Source organism: Delphinapterus leucas, chromosome 14 (genome assembly GCF_059928025.1).
Source record: "Delphinapterus leucas isolate spDelLeu-1000000601 "Yukka" chromosome 14, BTC_Dleu_Yukka2, whole genome shotgun sequence".
In the NCBI taxonomy this organism is placed as follows: Eukaryota; Metazoa; Chordata; class Mammalia; order Artiodactyla; family Monodontidae; genus Delphinapterus; species Delphinapterus leucas.
In genome coordinates this window covers 70,864,990-70,887,161 of record NC_143142.1, presented here as the reverse complement: position 1 = coordinate 70,887,161, position 22,172 = coordinate 70,864,990, and the positions used below count along the sequence as shown (strand labels likewise).

At 41.4% G+C, this 22,172-nt stretch overlaps 1 protein-coding gene across 18 annotated transcripts in view; it reads left to right on the top strand.

Annotated features, from left to right (window-relative positions):
* The window catches only part of TCF4 (transcription factor 4), a 359,688-nt gene that overhangs the window by 183,310 nt on the left and 154,206 nt on the right, over positions 1 to 22,172 (top strand). The window contains exon 1 of one of the 18 annotated variants that reach the window (XM_089895223.1): positions 18 to 11,864. The exons of the other annotated variants lie outside the window; for them this stretch is intronic. The gene's annotated coding sequence lies outside the window, so the exon portion shown is untranslated. Of the gene's footprint in view, positions 1 to 17; positions 11,865 to 22,172 lie in introns of those variants that run through there. 18 annotated transcript variants of the gene reach the window in all.

Genomic DNA, 22,172 nt, shown 5'->3' with positions numbered 1-22,172 from the left:
AGAAGTGGAAAGGGGCAGAGGGTGGACTAGAGGTGGACGGACTGGCGTGTGATGGCTGAATGTCTGGGCCTGGGGAATGTCTCCTTTTGAGACATTTGTGTCCAGGAAAATTCTGTTGTATACAGGAGTACGGCTGCATCCGCTTTTCTTAAAAAGTCTTCATAATAGAGCCGTGGAGTGTGGAGATTCTTTCATCCTTATTTCTGCTTCATGATTGTGAGTCTTGCAAGGACCGACTCTCTCTTTGCTTAGCCTGGGCTCAGCAGTGTCCATAAACGGTGTGATCACTTAAGGAGAAAAGCAAAGAGCACAATTTTGGAAATTCCCTGATTGAGGAGATCGGGGCTGGAGAGGAAAAGGGTACATATTTTGAATTTCTGCTTTCGGTGAAATCTGAGACTAGAACAGACCCTAGTGTATCTCCCAGTGAGTGAGTTTCTCTTGTGCCGAATTGTTTTTTGAATCCCTGTCTCCAACACCAGCTATGCAAACCCAAAAGAAAGGCAGAGTCTCGGTGTCTTGGGCTTCAAGTCTAAATAGCAGATCACAGCTGAACCGATTCCCCACTGTGTGGCAAGGTGAGTGACTCGTGGAGAGGCAGCTTTTTGTTTTCTCGTGTTTACTACTTTATAGAGATGCTGGATGGAAGTCCTTTAGATGCTGTGCCCTGAGGGGCTCCAAAAACTGCTTTATCGTATTATAACAGTGTGTCCTGTGGACTTCCAGGGATGAGCACTGTTACGTATGAACGTGCTTCTTCCAGTTCCAATAGCCTTTTGTTTGGTGCAGAGAAATAGTGATGGTAAGCAACAGGTAGCCAAATGCTGTCCTGGAGAAATAAATTATTATTTTGAAATGTTTGTTGTTTCAGAATGCATCAGGTTAAAAAAATACATATCCGTCATGTGTCTCTTGAGGATGTACCACTAATAGTGATAGACATGGGACTTTTTAAAAGTGGGTGTCTTAGCTGAGAAACAAAAGCCGGCGGGTTCTTTATTAGCGATTAAATTGTTTTCATTGAAAATAGTAATGGGATGATATGAATTCATTAATGCACTTCCATATAAAATTATCAGAAATGAACTCGGTGACTTTTTCAGCCTTTCGAAATTGTATAGAAAATAAACCCATAGAAACCAAAGTGGCCAAACGGACTTTTTTTAGTTCTCACTAAATATGGCAAAACTAATTTAAATCAAATTGGAGTACGGAAATCACACCCAGGCTTGAAATGTTCTTGCCAAATTGCAACCTCATACTACTTTTTTTTTTTTTTTTTACTGGCAGGGAAAATAAAATTTATAATGGAAAGTCTGACTGAAATGAAAATGAGCGGAAATAAAGTTTTTCACAGGATAGTCCAATCTTAATACGATAACCAATAGCTAATACCTAATGGGCCTCACTGTGCATGGCAAAAGGGAAAAAATGTCACTTACTTTTGGCCTCTTTTGCTGCTTTGAATAGGATGTTTGGTGACTGCAAACTTTTTTTGTCTTTCTTAATCTTCCCCGAGATCTACTGTTTTTGAGTGAGGTGGTGATGTCAACACAAATGCTTGGTATTAAGGCAGAAGTTTTCCCCTTAAATGGAAGTTGAGTATTGATTATCAGGAAGTGTTTGTCTTTTCTTTCTGGGAGATAGCTCAAGTCTAAAGCAATGGTTTCTTTATTAGTATCTCCTGGGCAAGGTTTTGTGTGTGTGTGTGTGTGTGTGTGTGTGTGTGTGTGTGTGTGTGTGAGATATGTGGAGAGCTGGGCCCTATCTGAGACCAATTAAAATCTCATTTTATGAGTTGGGCCTTTGCATTTCTGACAACTCCCCAAGTGATTCTAATGTGCAGCTAGGTTTGATGATTTCCTAGAATGTTCTGTAGGAATCTATATTTAAAGACTTGTGTTCAAAATCTAGTGTTGCCACTGACCTTGAAAAAGCTTTTAGATTTCTTGCCTTACTTTGATTATTCAAGACATAGGAATATATTGCATATGTACTTCATTTAAAAGGCAGTGAAAATTAGTGATATTCTGAAAATCAGTAAGATGCCTCGAAATCTTTATACAAAACCCCACAACTGAATATCCCAGCCCATATCTTGTTTTCTCTAGTGAAGTCCAAGGCTCTAACCTTATCCACATTCTTTTTCTTTCTCAGCAAGTAATCAAATAGGACTATGCTGATAAAGTTATTTGATGTTTAGATCTTAAAACTGACGGGATTTAAGAATTAGGCCTAATCTCAGATACCTTTGTTAAATTGCAGAAACTTTGCAGCTGTAGAAGACATGTAAAGGTCTTCTCTGTATGTGATTTAGTGCACTCACAAACCAAGTTGTTTTGGATTCATTGAAATTAAACCTATGTAGTTGGTTCTGAAATGAATTACACATTTAAGAATGGATTTTCTTCTTTTAGTTCTTTTTATTTTTGATACAAAAAGAACTACAAATTCCTTAATTCTAAAACTTTTGGACCCTTCCAGTGTTTCTTACCTGAAATCAAAATAGAAAGGATATACGCAGAAAAGCTGTGAAATCCTTTGTCTCTTCTTATGAAAATGGCTATTTAGGTCTTGTGGAAGCAGAATACGTCTTGGTTTTTAACTTGGCGTTATGGTTAAATGTTTGTTTATAGTGTGCCGTCATTCATACCTGGTCCTACGTAACCTTCCTCCGAACCTCTTCCATCCATGTATCTGCCTTAGCGCTCTGTTTTGCCTTCGTGGTGCTTTTTGAATGTGCCATTATTGATGTTTGTTGAATGCTGGTCTCCACCCAGAGTCTGTAAACTCCCGGAGGGCAGGGGCCAGGTCGGCTCTATCTTGCCCTATATGAATTCTGTACCTGGCAGGGTGAGGATTGTGACGACCTGAGGCTTATTTCCCCAGCATCACTTCTAGGAATCATTCTGAGAGAGTGAAGGCTGAAGAGCAGTTATAGTGAGCAGCGTTTTCCTGTCTCCGAAAACCAGAAATCATACCCTCTTAAAGAAAGTCCTTTGGAAGCCCTTCCTTCGAAAGTGCAGTGCAGACCCTGGAATGACATAGAGGTCAGATCCTGGAGAGTCACTCGTCACTGACTTTCTTGGCGTTGAGTACTAGCCTGGTGGCCTCACTGTTCTAGGTCTGAAGGTTCCCAAAGGAGGGAATTGGAGATGTTCTTGGTTTCCTTCTAGTGGGTGCGTTATTGGAACCAAAGGTCAGACTCCAGGCCTGTCGTTTTTGAATTTGCTGGTGTGGACGGTGGGACAGAATATTTTAAATCACGATGGTGTCAGAAATCACAGGGACCAAATCTGCAGGGTGATGCCATCGGGTCTCTGCCCCCAAGCACTGTTTTTCGGTCAGCAGCTCCTTTGTTGTGGGGGCATTGCTATGGGTATGCCCCTCTCCCGACAGCCACCCAACACACACCAAAGGGGAGAATGGAGCCATTTTTTCACTGTGTTGATTAACAAATATTTTTTGGCCCTCAAGTGAAGTGTTAGGTATAAGGGGGAAAAGCAAAGGAAAGGTCTTATATACCCTCCCTTCAGTCCCCACCAGCAGCTTTCTGGACGTTAAGGGGGAGAATCGAGCACCATTTATTTAATTTACAGAATTTTCTTTAATCTTATATAGTATAAAATTTCAAAAACTCAGAAGAGTTGAAAAAAATAATACAATGAAGTGCCACTTAAACAGTTGTTAATAGTTGTTATATTTGCCTTGGGTGTGTGTATGTGTAAGTATATATATTTTTCAGTGCCCCGTTTTTAAGTGGCAGATCAGATAAGATTTCACCCCTAGATTTTTCATCATGTGTCTGAAAATTAAGAACACTCGCCTATTTAACTAAAATACAGTTATCACCCCTAAAGAAATTAACAGTAGTTTCCTAATCTAATACCCAATCCAGATGAAAATTTCTTCATTTGTCCCCATGAAGATGGCTTTCATAGCTCCTTTTCCCCCCAGGCATTGCATTTATGCATTGTATCTTGCTTCTGTGTCTCTTTAGAATTTCTTTTAAACTAGAACAGTTCCTGTAACTTTTAAAAAAGTGATATTTACCTTAAAGAGAGCAGGCCAGTTGTCTTGAAAAATATGTCCCCTACTTGAACTGTTGGATTATTTATTTGTGGTGCTGTTTAATTTGTTAATCTATCACTTGTCTTGCCTACAAATTGAAAATTTGGCTTGAAAAGCTGATTCAGACGGAAGTTAAACATTTTGGCCTGGGTATCTCATAGTTAATGCTATGTGCTTCATACTGCGTTTCATCTGGAGGCGTATAATGTCAAGATGTGTTGCTACTGGTAACACTGACTTTAACCACTTGGTAGAAGTGGAGACCCCCATGTCGGTCCATTGTAAAGAAACCTTTTCCCCTTTGTAATTAGCAAACAATCTTTTTTTCTTTTTTAATATCTTTATTGGAGTATAATTGCTTTACAATGGTGTGTTAGTTTCTGTTTTATAACAAAGTGAATCAGTTATACCTATACATATCCCCATATCTCTTCCCTCTTGCATCTCCCTCCCTCCCACCTTCCCTATCCCACCCCTCTAGGTGGTCACAAAGCACCGAGCTGATCTCCCTGTGCTATGCGGCTGCTTCCCACTAGCTATCTATTTTACATTTGGTAGTATTTATAAGGTAAGCTGGGACGACGAAGTGAGCAAACAATCTTTGTGTTTATACTTTAGCACTGGGTATAGATCCCTGTTCCCCAACAATTTTTGACCTGATGGTTTTGGCATGCATTGATGACACTTGCCTGAACCCAGAGGGTTTTGAACTAGTGATTTTTTTAAAACTCCATCATTCCTTCTACATTTATAGCTGACATTCTTCTTTAAGGAGCTTTATTTCATTGTTCATTTCAGTGCTGTCAATTTCAGTGTTCATACATATACAAGTAAAATGTTAATAATCTTTGTATTAAATATGGTTCCTTACCTGGAGGAGACTGGAAGTATTAAAGCGTCCTTCAGATTTCTTAAGGTATAGCTTATGGCTCAGGCTAATGGTCAGAAATGCTTTAATTGCAGGAGGAAAGATGTGATTACAGGCTATGTTTCCTTGTACACAAACTCTAGTATTCTTTTGCTGAAATTTGGAACCTTGTGACAATCTCTGTACCCCCACCTATTAGATTAATCTTTTTATAAGCACCAAGGTTTTTCTCAAATTCTCAGATTGCTCCTCTATATTTTAGTAATTGTTCTTAAAGATCTCACAAGGTTGACCATCGGTGGCTGACCGACTGAGTCAGGTGGGTTGCTGTGATGCCCGATGAAGTAGCTCTATCAAGGATCACTGAGATAGTGGAGCCATACGTCCACTCACAACCCAGACATGGCTGATGAGTGAATTTCTAAACCTTAGTCTGGGCTCAATGTAGAGGAAGCTGGGGGGGACTAATACTAGGTGCCAGTACAAACCCCTGGGGTGATTATTATTATCTCATTCAAGAATTAAGAAAATGGGGGCTTCCCTGGTGGCGCAGTGGTTGAGAGTCCGCCTGCCGATGCAGGGGTCACGGGCTCGTGCCCCGGTCCGGGAAGATCCCACATGCCGCGGAGCGGCTGGGCCCGTGAGCCGTGGCCGCTGAGCCTGCGCGTCCGGAGCCTGTGCTCCGCAACGGGAGAGGCCACAACACTGAGAGGCCCGCGTACCGCAAAAAAAAAAAAGAATTAAGCAGACCCAAGATCTCACCCTAACTAAGTTTCAGAGCCAGGCTTTGGACTTTAAAATGCCTGGTTTTAAAGCCAGTGCTTTTCCAACTTGGGTTCCCTGAGCCCCGAGCTCATGGTGAGGTTTCTAAACTCAGAGGTAGGTCTGTATGAGAGCCCGTCTGGAAAACCACTTTTGGTAGATTCCAGGCCCACTGGAGAATCTGGGTCTAACACATTGTTTAGAATGGAGTAGCTTCTCAGGGTCAACTGGAACCCTGAACACGGTTGGAAAGGCAGAGAAGAGGGCAGGCCACACGGTTCCTTACAGCCCAGCCTGTTTTTTTTGTTGTTTTTTTTAAATACACCACATGTGCCTATATGAATAATCTATTCTGTAACATCTTCAGAATTAGCATGTGCAATTTCATTAAAACCAATGAAGATTTCCTGTGACAAGGCTGGGGTAGAATATGCCAATTCACATTTTAGCAACAGCATGAGCACTTTCTTAAAAATGTATGGATTATATTTGGGCCTTCCTTTTTGTGCAATGCAGGCAGAATATGGTTTGCAATTACACAAATTTGGATTCCTCATAGATCAAATTATTGTTCCCCAAATATAAGAACTACATAGAAAGTTCTAAAACAATACTTGTAGCAGGCTTTTAAATGTGACCCAATCATTTTTTTGTTTATGACATTTAACTCACTTTGTCATATATAAAATGACAAATATGTATTAGAAGTATAGGCAAGTCTTCTAAACAGTTCAGGACAGGTAACACATAAAAAACCTTTGACATTGCTTTGAGTTGATTTCTGAGACACCAAAAACACGGTGTCCTCATATCCTAAAGGAAATTTCACCAGAATATTCGGATTAACTTCTCTTTTCTTATGAAAAGTATTGAGGGGTTTTTAATAACCACTAGCAATTAGGACTACAGTTCATCTTTATACTTTTGACATGTAAAGAGAAAAGGGAAAATCAGTTAATGACTAAACAAACAATTGACTTAATTGCTTTTGAGCAATTGAGGTGTCCTTGGTAAAATTTAATGCTGAAATATATCTACCCATCCTGTAGAAGTCACTATAGCCCTATAGCTTCTTTCCATAAAAAAGACAGTAGACTCACCATTCAGGATCAGAAGAATGCTGAATTTCACTTTTCAGTATGAAATGGCAGAAACATTTATTCCTCTGTGTGTGATCATACTTGAAATGGCTCCATCATTAGGAAATGTGTCCTGGAACTCTTAAAACTGAAACCAACCCCAAGTTAAAATAGTGGGAATACTGCAAGTTACCGACAAAACCCCGTAATCCTTTTAGAAGGAAATATTTAAGAAAGGGACAGACATTGAGTCTGCTGCCGTGCCTGATGGTGGAAACCTGCTTAGAGTTGAAGAACCCCATCCTTTGAAAAGTTGTGTGTGCGTGTTCTCAGTGTTTATGTGGACTTCTTTACAGATGCTTTCACTCCCAGATAAACTAAACTGAGCTTCCTAAAGCAAGTACCTTTTATGTTCATTGTGTTATTTATTATCTAACAGAAGTAATTTCTCGCGAGAAGAAAACTGGCACTAACACATAGTTGCATTTGCTTTAGCATTTCTAATGCACAAATGTTTTTTCACAGTATGGCACTTGTTTTTATCAGACATTTCTTAATAAAGGGAGAAGTCAAATTTTGATGGGATAGCATCTTTAGACTGGCACTTCCCTAGATTCTGTTGAATAGAAAATATTATCACAATATATTAACATTCTTATGGTACTTAAGGAAATCTATATATCCCTTCATTCCATTAACCCGTCCCTCCGAAAGACCTCTTCTGGTGAAGGCTTTCTATGACGTTTTCAAAAAATACCAAATATACCTTATTTTTAACCCACCTCAAAGTCACGTTTACATGAATTTGGGATGAGAATTCAGTGATAAGAAAGCAATTAAGGAAGAACATCCCTGAGGTTTTTCAAGCAGTGACCATCCTCCAGAGCTCTAGACGTAGGGGTCTCTGTGTCGGGGTTTGCCCGTGCATGCACACAGAATAATCCGAGCTCATTTGTACCACAATAATGAACAGCAGGGCACTGCATCTTTTCAGTTTTATTGGTATTGTATACAGTAAGTTATTAAATTTCATCTCTGTAATACACCTGCAGTAAAATAACAAAACATCGCTGCACTTAAGGAACATGTGTGTGGTACAGTGCCCTCCCCCATCATTTCACCGCCCCCCCCAAACAGCTGCTTACAGATTTCAAGATCCATTGTATATATTCCCTTGAGCCCACCTCTAATAATCGAGACACATCTGCCATTGCAGTATTATAGGCATATGTAGTTTTATTGAGAACTATACCTGTAAAAAATTAAATAACTCCTACCTCAATTAAATTGGCAAGATACCTTTTGCATATTGCAGACCTCCTGAGACCCAGCGAGTTCATTTTATTCTTATATTACAAATCACTAAATACGTTATTTTTATTTAGCTAAGTAGCTAGCTCTTCTCATACTCTGATGATAAGTTTCTTTCATTTTTTTCTTACTTTTGTTTTCCTTCTCCCTTCATCTTTACATATAAAAAAAAAGTACCACACAAGCTACAGGAAGGAAACATTGAGTCTGACTACCATCAACACGGTATAAATAAAGTCAAAGGGAAAGGATCCTAAAATGTACCTCTAATTCTGAAGTGACTATTAAATAAAAATAAAGGTTACAAAATCGCGATCAAAACCTTAACTCATTTTGTGCTTTCATAGAGATTTTTACAGGCCTCTCTCAGATCCGTTTGATCATCCTAATAGCAGAAGAGGAAATAATATGAAGAGGGAATGAGTTAGTAGGTCATACAAGTCATATATACGTAGATTCCTATTGGATTAAACCCCTTACCTTAACATGTATATTTTGTTGAAGATTGGGTCAGTAATGATGCCTATAAAATAATTTTTATCCAAACAGAAATAATAGTAAAATATTCACTGAAATAAACTAAGCATAACCTCATTCCCACTTAAGGTATGTAGGGTGTCAATATACATTACATGGTTAGGTAATACTGAGTATGGCTAGTTATTCATCGTGGGTTAATCATGCTGCTCTCACAGTGAATATCTAAGAAGGAACGTTTATAAATTTGCTTCATATAGTCATGGGAAAATCTAAAGACACCATGCCGACTCTGTGAATAGGAAGAAAACTATGTACCCTTTTGGGAGAACATTATGAAGGCTCCTCATTACATGGTATCATAGAAAGCACGTTTTGTGCCCTTCAAAAGGACTGTATGTGAAAGGGACAGAGGGAATGAGAGCTGGGTCCCTGACCCAAAGCGAGTTTAGACTCAGAAAATATCCTCTCATGACAGTTGAAAGGTAGATGGTTTCACAGGATGAAGTGAGAGAAAAATGTTAATGATAGTTACCGTAGAGAAGAGAGAAAATCAGGTAGCGCTACTGATCACCAGTCCAGATTAAAAACAGTTGCATGTTTCAATGATGAACTTTCTTTTTTTGATAAGAATATTGCTTAAAACCAATGGTTATTTGGTTCCATTGGGGGCTGCCTGGACCTACGAGATTTTGTTCAGTCTGTGATCAACTAGGATATTTTCTGCACCTCTTATGTTTCACAGGATTCAAAGCCTAGTATGGGCACAAGCCTGAATCCTAGAGTCTTAGGGTCATTGCTTACAATTAAGTTCTAAAACCCCAAGAGAATCAGAATTCAAGATCTTAGAAGTATTTCAACTTTATAAGTTTTTTTAGTAGAAAACTGCATTATAAATTCTAAACAAACTTTTCACACACAACTCATGCACAAGTTGGAGAATACAACTTGACTCAGGCTATACCACTCCTTTGAAGTCCCCATCAACTCAACTTGTTCTTCCTTGGATGTGATTCACTCCTGTGGAAAGGTCTATTACCAGTATTTTTGAACTGTGAAGTCTGTTTGTCACTCTGAGCTCTGCAGTTCGGAACTGTCATGTGTAGAGTGACTGGTACGACATAACATCAGAGGTGGTAAAAGATTTGCTATGGACAGTGACATGTGACAAAGAAGAATGTCAACAGCTGTTACTACTGACGTTGTCCCTCAAGAAGTCTTTCTGCATCTCTGCCATTTAACTGTCTCAGCCAGGGAGTCACTAATATGGACCACTTTCTCTCATTCCTACTCCCACTTAGCTACCAAGTAAGATTTGCTTGAATATGTTTTCAGAGTGCAAATTGTGGGTGCCATTTTCTCAATGGAAAGAATATTTAAGTTTGGTGTTTCGTGTGTCGGGAAAGGGATTATCCTTTGCTTTATTTCTAGGAGAACTTCTGCTCTATTCCCTATGGCAGAAAACACATCCACCCTATCATTCGTGGACTCCAGACTGTCTCTGTTTCCTACTTCGTTACAAAGCATATTTTCATTTCACCATACCCTAGCTAACTCTAGTACCCCCTCAGATTTCATAGTATGCCTGCAGAAGTACTCACAGAACCAAGATTGGAGGCTCCTGTGGAGTCCGTCCGCTATGTCCCCTTAGTTACCTGGCGCAAATCATTTGATCAGGGCTCTAGATACTTACACGTATTGTTCTAGAAATAGAATGCAGACACCCTAGGTCAGCTCTGTAGAACCTTAGTGAGCAAGTGGAACATATCAGAACATTCAACAATACTATATTCCACCACACCTTCAGCTGGGTGTTTAATAAATATTTATCGTGAAATAGCACCCCACCCCCACCCCCCAAGATCATGCTATCACTGTCTCGGGAGAGGGCTTGAGCTGATAATAGCGTAGTCACCTAATCTGAGGCGCTAACACGTAACTTTTCACGTTGACGTTCTCACATCTGTTCGGATATATTTTTCAAGGGGCTAGAGTAAAATCTGGCAGTTACCGATGAGGTAATTCACCTCAGGTGTTGTGCTTTTGACCTTGAATTTTATTGATTGAACTTCCTCTCAGGACTAGTCTTTCCATCTGTGTCTGTTGGCTTGGTGACTGTCCCCCAGCCACCGTCCTAGATTATCCCGTCTCCCCAACCCCATAAGCCCGCAGTTTTCAGATTTGGTCCATTCTGCTCCCTATAGCAATAGACCCACTCCGTCCCCCGCATCCCCGTCACCACTGTTGCTGTCCCCACCCCTCCACTTCCCTCCACCTCCACCTTCCCACTCTCACAAGGCTGCTGGAGTGATTGTCTCCAAAAATCCCCAGTGCTGTTATGCCCTTGCTTAGCATCCCTCCATGGCTTTGGGGACCCAGCCTTAGCGTCTTGAACGGGATTTAGAGAGCCCGGCCCCTGCCTCGGCCTTCAGCCTTGGCCTTCACGCTCACCACTCGCATCTCGTGTCCCAGCCACACTGAGCTGCCCGCGCTGCCCTTGAGGGCTCTTTCACGGCCCTCTGTGTCTTCACAAGGGCCCTTCCATTGGCCTGGAATATCTTCATCCTGCCTCTCATTCTCCTCTCCTTATATTCCTTTACCGGATAACTCACACTCTGTGTCCAGGATCCAGCTCACGCATTGTTATATCCAGGCCAGAAGGAGGGGGCCTTCCTCCGTGCTCGGGTAGCCTCTGATGCACTGTGCTCTCCCAAGCGTTGTCACGCTCTTTACGGGCAGAGAGGGCCCAGGACTAGGCCTGTACTCTCTCCCGAATGCCTCATAGGGGATACTCTGTTTGCTTGAGAGTCAGTGGATGGATGAGTAAGCGAATAAATGAACCAACAACAATAACAAGTTATATAACTTGTGACCCCAGTGGGGTAGGAACTCTTTTTAATCCCCATTTTATTGATAATGAAACAGAGACTCAGAGCGATTTTGTCACTATTAATAGTAAGTGGCAGAGGTGGGACTAGGGGACAAAGTCCTTTGGCTCCAGATTTATCATTTTCTCTATTGCTTCTTTATCCCTGGATAAAGTTGGTGAAGCTTTTTGTCATCGCCGGTAGCCCACAGGGTCTTCTCATAGATGGTTCTAGCTCTCTTCTCACTGTTAACTTAGGTATCATCCAGCTTCCTGCACTGAGACCTCTTTCTGTCAGTAGGAAAGACTGCGTTTCTAAAGAGGATATGATGACCTCCACAATCTATATATCAAGAGCATTGTCCTTCGAGGGCCAAGAAAGAATATTTTGAATGTCTCCCATAAGGAACTCCAAATCGCATACAGTGTGGTGCGTATTTCCTGCGTTGTCTGTTACCTGTCAGTGGCAGTACCTCTCTACTCCACTGCTGAAAGGACCATGGTCCACCTGATAATGGAAAGGCTTTGAAGCTCAGGGGTGAATGTAATACCAACTGTGTTTCTGTCACTCAGGTTTCATCCTCCTTCACTGTCCCTGGTCCATCTTGCTTGGCAGAGGGTGGGTAGGCAAAGGGAAGAAGTGGATGAGTTGACTAGATAATGGTTTGCTTCTCCCTGTTTCCTGCACAGAATTCTTTTCCTCATATCCTTGAGGTAGGACATGGAAAAAAAATGATGATAATGAGTTTTATGTCTGTGTATAATTTTGAAATCTTTAGGATGGATTGTTACAGTAAGAAAGGACCTAAATGTCACCTGGTACCCAATGCTGCTTAGTAGCAAATGGGAAACTAAGGCTCAGAGATGTTAAGAGACTTGTCAGCATCACACAGCAGACTGCTTTCATGTGGACCCACACAAAACAGAATTCCAGTCTCAGGTAACACTGAAATTTTACTTGATGTCTTTGTAGCCTCTTTCTTCCAAAGGCCACGGGGCCACCCTAGACTACGAAGTGATAGCCAGAAGTAGTTGGAAATACATCCTGAAGAAATTTCTAGACCAGCGTCCCTTTGTTCCGCTACCACTGAATCGCACTGTCGTGGAGCCAGAGGATGTTGTTTGCTTGTAAATACTGAGTTTTTGAAATGTCACTGTAACACTGGAAAAACGTTGTCTCAGAAGGTTACCAAAGTGACGGAATCCCGACATTGTAAATACGAGCCAACACAAGTACTCGTAAATGACGGGAATGAAATATACTTGACTAAATCCATAATAATCACTGATAACACTGTTTACCCTCAGTGACCAGGAGCTGTGAACTTGGATAAAAAGCACATGTGAGCAGATATCATTCATGTGTCTGAGCCTCTAGCCATTCCAGAATATTTTGATGGAAAAGATCCCTAAATATGTAAAAGCTTTGCAATAACTAAGAAGCAAGTGTGCAAGATAGGGTGTCAGGCAGCCCTAATGGAACTGGAGAGAGAGGACTGATGAGATGGCTCTTGTTCTGGTCAGAACCAAGCTGTGAGCCTGGCCGAGCGGGAAGGTCAATACTCTTATTTTCAATACATGTGATTCCTAGAAGGTCCATTTGCCACAAACAAGAGCTTACGCACGTGCCATGTTCTTGAGAGAAAGAAGATGTGGAATGAACTTACAGATGAAAAGCCTCAGAGCAACAAAGGCAGGATTCCATGAAAGTCTGAACTAGGCTTGCACTTGAGCAGGACAGTTAGGTGGTCCAACTCCCTCTAGTCCTAATTTCTCTAGAGCCCGGGCCTTTTCTTTTTCTTCTTCTTCTTTTTTTTAATATTCATTCATTCATTCATTTGGTTGCGCTGGGTCGTTCTGGCACACAGGATCTTCATTGCCACGTGCAGGATCTTTAGTTGTGGCACGCGGGATCTTCGTTGCCACATGCAGGATCTTTAGTTGCGGTATGTGGGATCTAGTTCCCTGACCAGGAATTGAGTCCGGGCCCCCTGCATTGGGAGTGTAGAGTCTTAGCCACTGGACCACTAGGGAAGTCCTCCGGGCTTTTTTTTAATAATAACTTCCTCCTTTGGGGAAATGATTGCTTTCTTCCCTCTTCTGTTCTGACGTTAAAATGGTGCCTGGATGTCAAAGGCTCCAAGAAGAGATGCCTGAGGTGGCGAGCCAGTGTTCCCTTAGCCTCTGTGATGTGGCTACTCTTGCTGTTCCAAGCACCCCTTTGGTCCCCATCTCCCCAGGGGACAGTGGAGACTGCATGACAGTGGGCTGGACCCTCGCAGTATTTCAACTGGTAAAAGAGAGCTCCAGCTGGTGAAAGAGATAGGGGAGTGACGTGGCCCAGGGGCTGCTCCCGTCACTGCTCTGAGCTGTGTACAGGGAAGAACTGGGTTTGCCCTGAATGACCTCCTTGGTTTTCATATGTATGCAAAATACTTTTTCTTTTTCCTTGACCTACTGCCGTATTGTTTGATTCTTTTTTCATAGTAAGCATTGCTTTCTTAACTAAAAATAAAAGGCCGAATTCGATATTAGAAATACTCAGTGCTGATGAAATTTGGGGAAAACTACAATATTATATATCGCAAACTGACATTTGACCCAGAAATTATAGTGGTTCTGCTTCTTGAATTTTTATGCTTAGCAAAGATTTCGTAAGGGGGAAAAAGCTTTCTATCAGAAGGTGCCCATTTTGGTATTAGCTGGAACAGTGGTGAAGAGTTTGAAGTGATCTGAGAGTCCAAGGCTGTGTGATGTTGGTGCATTTTGGTGTCCATGGGTGGGGTCTATGTGGATGATAATACAGCTTTCAAACAGCATGGGCAGAGGAGGGAGCAGAGTGTCCCAAGCCCTTAGAAACTCACTGGCTGACTAGCATCCTGGTGACATGGCCATTCACCCTGCCATGGGGATTCCCCGGGTGGGGACCCAGTGTGCTTCTTGAGTTACCTGGCAGCTGGCAGGAGGCAGGGCCTGCTGTCCTGGTTTGACTGATAAGCTGTAGGTGTTGGTGTTGGAGAGACGGTGGCCAGTCTCAGGCTCTGTCCTAGAACTGTTCCTGCTTGTTGCTTACGATTGCAGGTGCAGGTTGAGTAGCTTCTCACACTTCCTCTCAAAGAAAGACAGCTTTGTCTTCCAGGGATGAGCAAGAAGACAGTGGCCCTGCGGACGTTCTGCAGCAGGGTCACCCTGTGCTGATGGTCTTACTGCCTTTTCTGTCCGGGCTTTGACAACTGTAGGTACCTCCAAGGTTCTTGGAGCTGGAGCAGAGCTGGAAAAGCCTTGAATTTGGACTCTTTCTTGGACTCTCAAAAGACGAAGGACACTCATCCCCAGTATCTCCTCTTCCCACTTCTCTTCACTCTTTCATGATCTTTTAAAAATGATTTTATAAAAACCTTGAGGGGTTTTATTTTCGGCACAGCAGGTGGATTGGACTCTTGGTTGGGGGATCTAAGGAAGAAGAGTCGAATGAAAGTGGTCAGAACACAGGGTGGCTGTGGAAGGTCTCTGCTACCTGAAGGTCCCTTTCAGTGAGGTAGTAATTTGTTAATTTGTCTTTATCTAAAGTAGACTTCTGCTGTTTTAGCTTCCAGACTGCAGGTGGACAGCCACAAATTCGACTCTGTATCCACTTTGCCTGTCTCCCCTTGTTTTGCTTCCTGATTCGCTGCTTCCAACCAGCTGTTCTTCTAGAAACCAAAGAGAAGTAAAAGAGCAGGGAGGAGAGAGAGAGAGATTGGTATTTTGACTATCAATGGGTAAAAATATCTGTCAGGCTCATAAGGTAGCTCCTTAGTGAATTTAGCATTTGTTTATTAGTTTAGAGGGAATATCTTTGAGCTAAAGAGTTAGCTAATTAAGAAAATCAGTGGAAGATTTGAGGAACTCAACATTTCCTGTCTCCAGATCCTCTGAGTTTCTCCCTTCAGCTCTACTTCCCAATTCATTCCACCCTACCCCCTCTCCTAATATTTATTTACTTATTAAAAATTTTTTTTAAAAAATAAATGTATTTATCTTTGGCTGTGTTGGGTCTTTGTTGCAGTGCACGGGCTTCTCATTGTGGTGGCTTCTCTTGTTGTGGAGCACGGGCTCTAGGTGCGCGGGGTTTCAGTAGTTGTGGCACATGGGCTTCAGTAGTTGAGGTGCACGGGCTTAGTTGCTCCGCAGCATGTGGGATCTTCCTGGACCAGGGCTCGAACCCGTGTCCCCTGCATTGGCAGGCAGATTCTTAACCACTGCGCCACCAGGGAAGTCCCCTAATATTTAAATATTTGGTAAAGCTCAGAATTTTAGCCTCCTCTACCAGGATCTAGCCCCAAATTGCTCTCTCTGGTGGCTAGAGGGACAAAAGACAAGATGGAGAATGGGGAAGAGGTGGGGCGGATCATTTTGCCTCTTGTCTAATACATATGTCTGGTTACCTATAATGCGTATCGCTATGTCAGTATCAGTGTGAACCAGCTCTGAATAGGTTAGTCTGTCACTTTGTTTTCTTTTGGGTCATTTCGCTGCAGGGATTTCTTTTCCTATTCTTGTTTATCAGTTTCCTGTGGTGTGATTTTTTTTTTTTTTTTTGGTGGTACGCGGGCCTCTCACTGCTGTGGCCTCTCCCGTCGCGGAGCACAGGCTCCGGATGCGCAGGCTCAGCGGCCATGGCTCACGGGCCCAGCCGCTCCGCGGCATGTGGGATCTTCCCGGACCGGGGCATGAACCCGTGTTCCCTGCATCAGCAGGCGGACTCTCAACCACTGCGCCACCAGGGAAGCCCTGATTTTTGTTTTTACGCATATTGTATTGAGGCTTTCTCACAGACCTCATCAGACCGGGGTGGGCGAGTGAGAGAGACACATACACGTAGAGACTGAGAACGGGGTAGCTGAAGACTGTACATGCTGTCGCCTCGTGGGCTGGTGTGAGTAGTGCTGGGAAGGGCTGTGATTTTATAGGCAAGCTGATTAGCCAAGGGCTTGTCACCTCCGCTGCCGCTCATTGTCCGGCCCAGTGTGAGTGTGCCTTCTAATCGACAGCTGTCTGTGTCAGAGGGCCATCTTGTGTTCTTTTCATTTTGACTGAGCACAGCAGAGATATGTGCAGAGTTCTCTGCAGCTCTGACAGGGGTGCCCTGCCTGCCAGCCCTCAGACACAGGAAGCAGCGTAACTGAAGAGCTCAGAAAAGAACATTAACCCATTGGCCATCTCGGTTTGGGATATTTTGGCCAAAAAGAAGTCTCTTTTTGAGGATACTACCTGGCCATCTAAGGTTGAGAAAAACATGAGATCCAATGTCTTGATGAACTGAGCTGGTATAGTATAAGATGTCTTGATAGTTTTTGGGCCATGGGGTTTCAGTTGATCTGGGTTTATGTGATAGGATGAAAAACTCATTTTCAGGGTACACCCAGTGTTTCATGGTGGGGTTAGGCAGAAGCAGAAGCGTATCTTAATCCTAGGTTCACAGCAATAGCGTCTTCTTTGAAGGTCATAATGGGACATTTGGCTTGTGTAGCAACAGTAATGCTTGGAACATAAGTGGTTTGGGATGAGGTGGAACTCTTGTTCTTTTCCTGCCAAACCTGACACTGCCCTGTCTGGGGCAGATTGCAGAATGTCCCTGAGATCATAACCACGCTACTTCATGGAATGTAGCTAACTTTACAGACATATGGACTGCCTGGCTAGGGCATTTCCTATAAAACTTAGAGATACTGAGCTGGACTTTCGGGATGCGGAAAGAGTTTAAGTTATTATACACATTTCAGCGCAGGAGTTATACTGTTTAATTCTTTGCTTGGTCATAGTGTCTTCCCATGAAGCTGTATTTATTGGAGCATCTATTAGGGTTGGTACTACATGCAGGGCTTGGTTTGGACTGAGTCACACAGGGAATGCTTCCTACATTTGGGAATGATTTAGTGGTATCTTAAGTTTAACAAGAGGAAAATATTTCATTGCATTCATTAAAAAAAAATTATTGAGAAAGGGACAGCGTGAGGGAATATTGAATACATTGCTTTCACTCTTTCTTTGATTTACAGAGTTCTTCTCATTCATTATTTACAACTTAACGAACCTTTGTCACTGAACCTGGGTGAGAAGGAATATCTAAGAAACCTTGAGTAATTTGTTTCAGACTCTCTCTGTCCCATTTGAAGGACACTGTTAGAGAAAGGTACTCTTATTAAGTTAGTTGGAGGAAATTCAGACAAGTAGACAAAAAAGACTCCTCTTCTAAGTTGTCCTTTGTAAACTAAGGTAGGAATAATCGAGCAGAATGTTTCGAATCTAGCAGCGTATAGACTGGAGGTCAGGGAACTGAGTCCTTATCCTGCCTTCAGCATTTTTTAAGGCTCAGTTTCTACCTCTTGAAAATGAAGCCTTGGCCAAGATAGTTGATGAGACACCTTCTAGCTCCCCATGTCTGTGACTGTCAGAATAGGGAATGAGGCGGGAGAGTACGTGCTGGTAGCCTTCAGACATTTCAGAAACGTTTGACACGTTCCCCAAACTGCATGGATAAGGCAGCAGCTCTTTGCCCTTGAAAAGAATAAGAAATACAGAAAGTATTCAACAGCCACATATTTCGCCTGCATTGTTTTCTTCCTAATTTCTGTTTAGTATAAATGATAAATAATTTGCCTTAAAAAAAAGTTTAGTGAGTATGACGCAGGTGCAGAGAGAGGGTTGAGTCCAATGGGACTCACGACCTACCTGCATCGTTACGATTCCTCTTGGAGGATGGTTTTGTCCAAGGTGTTGGGCGTGTGCTGGGCCAAAGCCTTACGGTGCAACACTCAATTGATTCTAAGACACCTTTTTCACATGTTAACATCTCAGAAACTTATGGCATGCCAATTTAATTGGCGACTTTTTTTTTTCTTTCTTGGTGGTTAATAGATAATGATGTATCTTACATTCAATGGCATGTTTGATGAAATACAATTCTAAGAGAAACAAACATTTTTTTAAAACTAAAAAAGGCTACGTGACTTCTTTACTTCATTGCTGCCTAATGCTGTGAATGTCCTTTTTAATCACTTTGAAGAATCCAGATTGCCTTAGGAAGGCAATTCATGGACAAAGTTTACCCTCCTAGAACTCTGCACTTAATGCACATTTGAGGAAGGAGGAAATACATTCTCATAGTCCTCGTGTAGAAGGAATATTCTGAAACTAAGTTAGCAACTTCCACTCCTTGGCTGTTATCACATTTTTTTCCCAGAAATTTCTAGAATGTTCTTTCTTTCTGGAATCATTTTAGTTATATTGAGTCAGAGATGCCAGATATCTTGTTCAAAGGAAGGTAAAGTGTCTTTGTCAATTTCCAAGCTGAAACTGTGAGTCAAAGTTGTCAGTAAATCACTTAGACTTTATTTTTTTATTCACTTGCTTTTAGAGTTTGTTGATACTTTAGAGATCGTCTAATCCAACTCCTCATTTCACTAATGAGCAGATGAAGGTAAATCACTTTGTCCAAGCTTTCGTCAAATAGAACCTGGCTAGCCTGATGCTCATTTGTGGCATTCTTGCCGCTAAGATCCCTACAGTGTAAGGAAAATGGGATCGGCTACAAAACGTATTATGTACATCTTTTTTTTTTTATTTTTATGTACATCTTTTGTTTGTGTTTTTGAGTGTTACACTTGTATTTATCTGGGTGAATATACTTGGGTTCCTTTGGTTTGTGTCTCGGAACACTACACTTGTTTTTCTGCCTGCTACACATTTAAATTCATAGGTCATTTCACAAGGGACAGAAGCCACACTTGTAATATACGACTGAATATATACCACCCTTTATGTTATAGTAATATCAATCGATCATTTCTTAGTGAACCCTGTGATGGTTGAGAAAGCCAAAGCAGTAGGCTCGGGGGCTGCAAGTTTAGCATAAAAACTGTCCAGTGCAAGCTGATGTTACAGTGACTTACAGAGGCCTTGGCCTTGTTTTGTTATTTCTCCAACCTGTTTGTTTTCACCTTTGAAATAATATGGATTTAGTTTTTCCTTAAAAACAAAACCAAAAATCTTTAAGGTCCTTAAATGTGAACCCAATTGGAATACATTTCATGTGAATGTCATACATATTCATGTATTAAATATTGATGTAAATGACATTTTTAAATTTAATAATGATTTCCCAAGACACTTCACCCTATTTGCTTTGAAACTGATGTGATGAGAAGAGAGTTAAATCTTAATGATTTATTTTTAGTCAGTTAACGGCCGATTTAAAAAAATAGATATATTTTGTTTCAAATCCCTCATTGAAAGAGATGTCTAAAGTAATATAATGCTAACTTTTTTGTGTGTGTGTGTGGTACGCGGGCACCTCTCACTGTTGTGGCTTCTCCCGTTGCGGAGCACACGCTCTGTTCGTGCAGGCTCAGCGGCCCTGGCTCACGGGCCCAGCTGCTCCACGGCATGTGGGATCTTCCCGGACCGGGGCACGAACCCGTGTCCCCTGCATCGGCAGGCGGACTCTCAACTACTGCACCACCAGGGAAGCCCAATGCTAACATTTTTAATTTTAAAAATTCTTTCACAGTTTTAATTTTATTTTTTCCAGCTTTATTGATGTGTAATTGACAAATAAAATTGTATATATTTAAAGTGCACAGTGTGATGATTTGATAAACATGTACATTGTGAAATATTTATTGCAACCAAGTTAATTAACCAGCCCGCATCTCACAGAGTTACCTTTTTGTGGTGAGAGTGCTTAAGATCTATTCTTAGCAAACTTCATTTAAAAAAATTTTTATTTTATATTGGAGTATAGTTGATTTACAATGTTGTGTTAGTTTCAGGTGTACAGCAGAGTGATTCACTTATACATATACGTATATCTATTCTTTTTAGATTCTTTTCCCATATAAGTTATAACAAATTTCACGTATACAATACAGTATTATTAACTGTAGTCACCATTCTGTACGTTAGATTCTCAGAACTTATTCATCTTATAACTGAAAGTTTGTACCCTTTGACCAACACCTCCCAATTTCACCTGTGCCCTCAGCCCATCAACAACTACTATTCTGTTCCTGTTGCTATGAATTCAGCTTTTGTTTTTTAAGATTTTGTATATGATTGATACCATACACTGTTTGTCTTTCTTCATCTGGCTTATTTCACTTAGTGTAATGGCTTCCATATTCATCCATGTTGTCACAAATGGCTGGATTTCCTCCTTTTTTTGGCTAAATAATATTCCATTCTAGATGTATGCCACATTTTCTTTACTCTTTATTCATCTGTGGATGGACGCTTAGGGTGTTTTGGCTCTTGTAAATAGTGCTGCCATGAACATCGAAGTACAGATATCTCTTTGAGGTACTGATTTTATTTCCTTTGAATCTCTACCCAGAAGTGGCTTTTCTGGATCATATGGTAATTCTATTTTTAATTTGTTGAGGAACCTTCATACTGCTTTCCATAGTGGCTGCACCAATTTGCATTCCCACCAACAGTGCATGAGGGTTCACTTTTCTCCATATCTTTTCCAACATTTATCTCCAGTCTTCTTGATAATAGCCATCCTAGCAGGTGGGAGGTGATATCTCATTGTGATTTTGATTTGCATTTCTCTGGTGATTACGATGCTGAGCACCTTTTCAGGTACCTGTTGGCCATTTGTGTGTCTTTGGAAAAATGGCTATTCAGGCGTTCTGCCCATTTTTTAATCAGATTGTTTGTTTTTTTGCTGTTGACTTGTATGAGTTCCTTATATATTTTGGATACTAAATCCTTATCAAATACATGGTTTGCAAATATTTTCTCCCATTTCACAGGTTGGCTTTTCATTTTGTTGATGTTTTCCTTTGCTGTGCAGACTTTTTTAGTTTGATGTTGTCCCACTTGTTTATTTTAGTTCTTGTTGCCTGTGCTTTTGGTGTCATATCCAAAAAAATCATTACTAAGAGCAATGTCAAGGAGCCTTTCTAGGAGTTTCTAGTGTTTCTAGGAGTTTTATGGTTTCAGGTCTTACATTTAAGTCTAATCTATTCCAAGTTAACTTTTGTGAGTGTTGTAGGATGGGGTCCAGTTTTACTCTTTTGCATGTGGGTATCTAGTTTCCCCAGCACCATTTTTTTTTTTTGTGGTACGTGGGCCTCTCACTGTTGTGGCCTCTCCCGTTGCGGAGCACAGGCTCCGGATGCGCAGCCTCTCAGCGGCCATGGCTCACGGGCTTAGCCGCTCCGCAGCATGTGGGATCTTCCCGGACTGGGGCACGAACCCGTGTCCCCTGCATCAGCAGACGGACTCTCAACCACTGCGCCACCAGGGAAGCCCCCCAGCACCATTTATTGAAGAGACTATCCTTTCCCCATTATGTGTTCTTGGTGCCCTTGTCAAAGATTAGTTGACTGTATATGTGTGGGTTTATTTCTGGGCTCTTGATTCTATTCCATTGCTCTGTGTGTCCGTTTTAATGCCAGCACCATACTGTTTTGATTACTATAACTTTTGTAATATGTTGTGACGTGAGGAAATGTGATGCCTCCAGCTTTGTTCTTCTTTCTCACGATTGCTTTAGCTATTCAGAATTTTTTGTGATACCATAAAAATTTTAGGATTAATGCTAATTTACTTTTAGTGTTGATAAATGAGGTAAGATGATTTAAAATCATCCTGGAGATCACACAGAAAACCAGGATTAATACTCAAATGAGTAGCTGCATTGTTTTAACTTTCCCACATAGTTCATTAAGTAACTTTGTCGTCAAGAGCT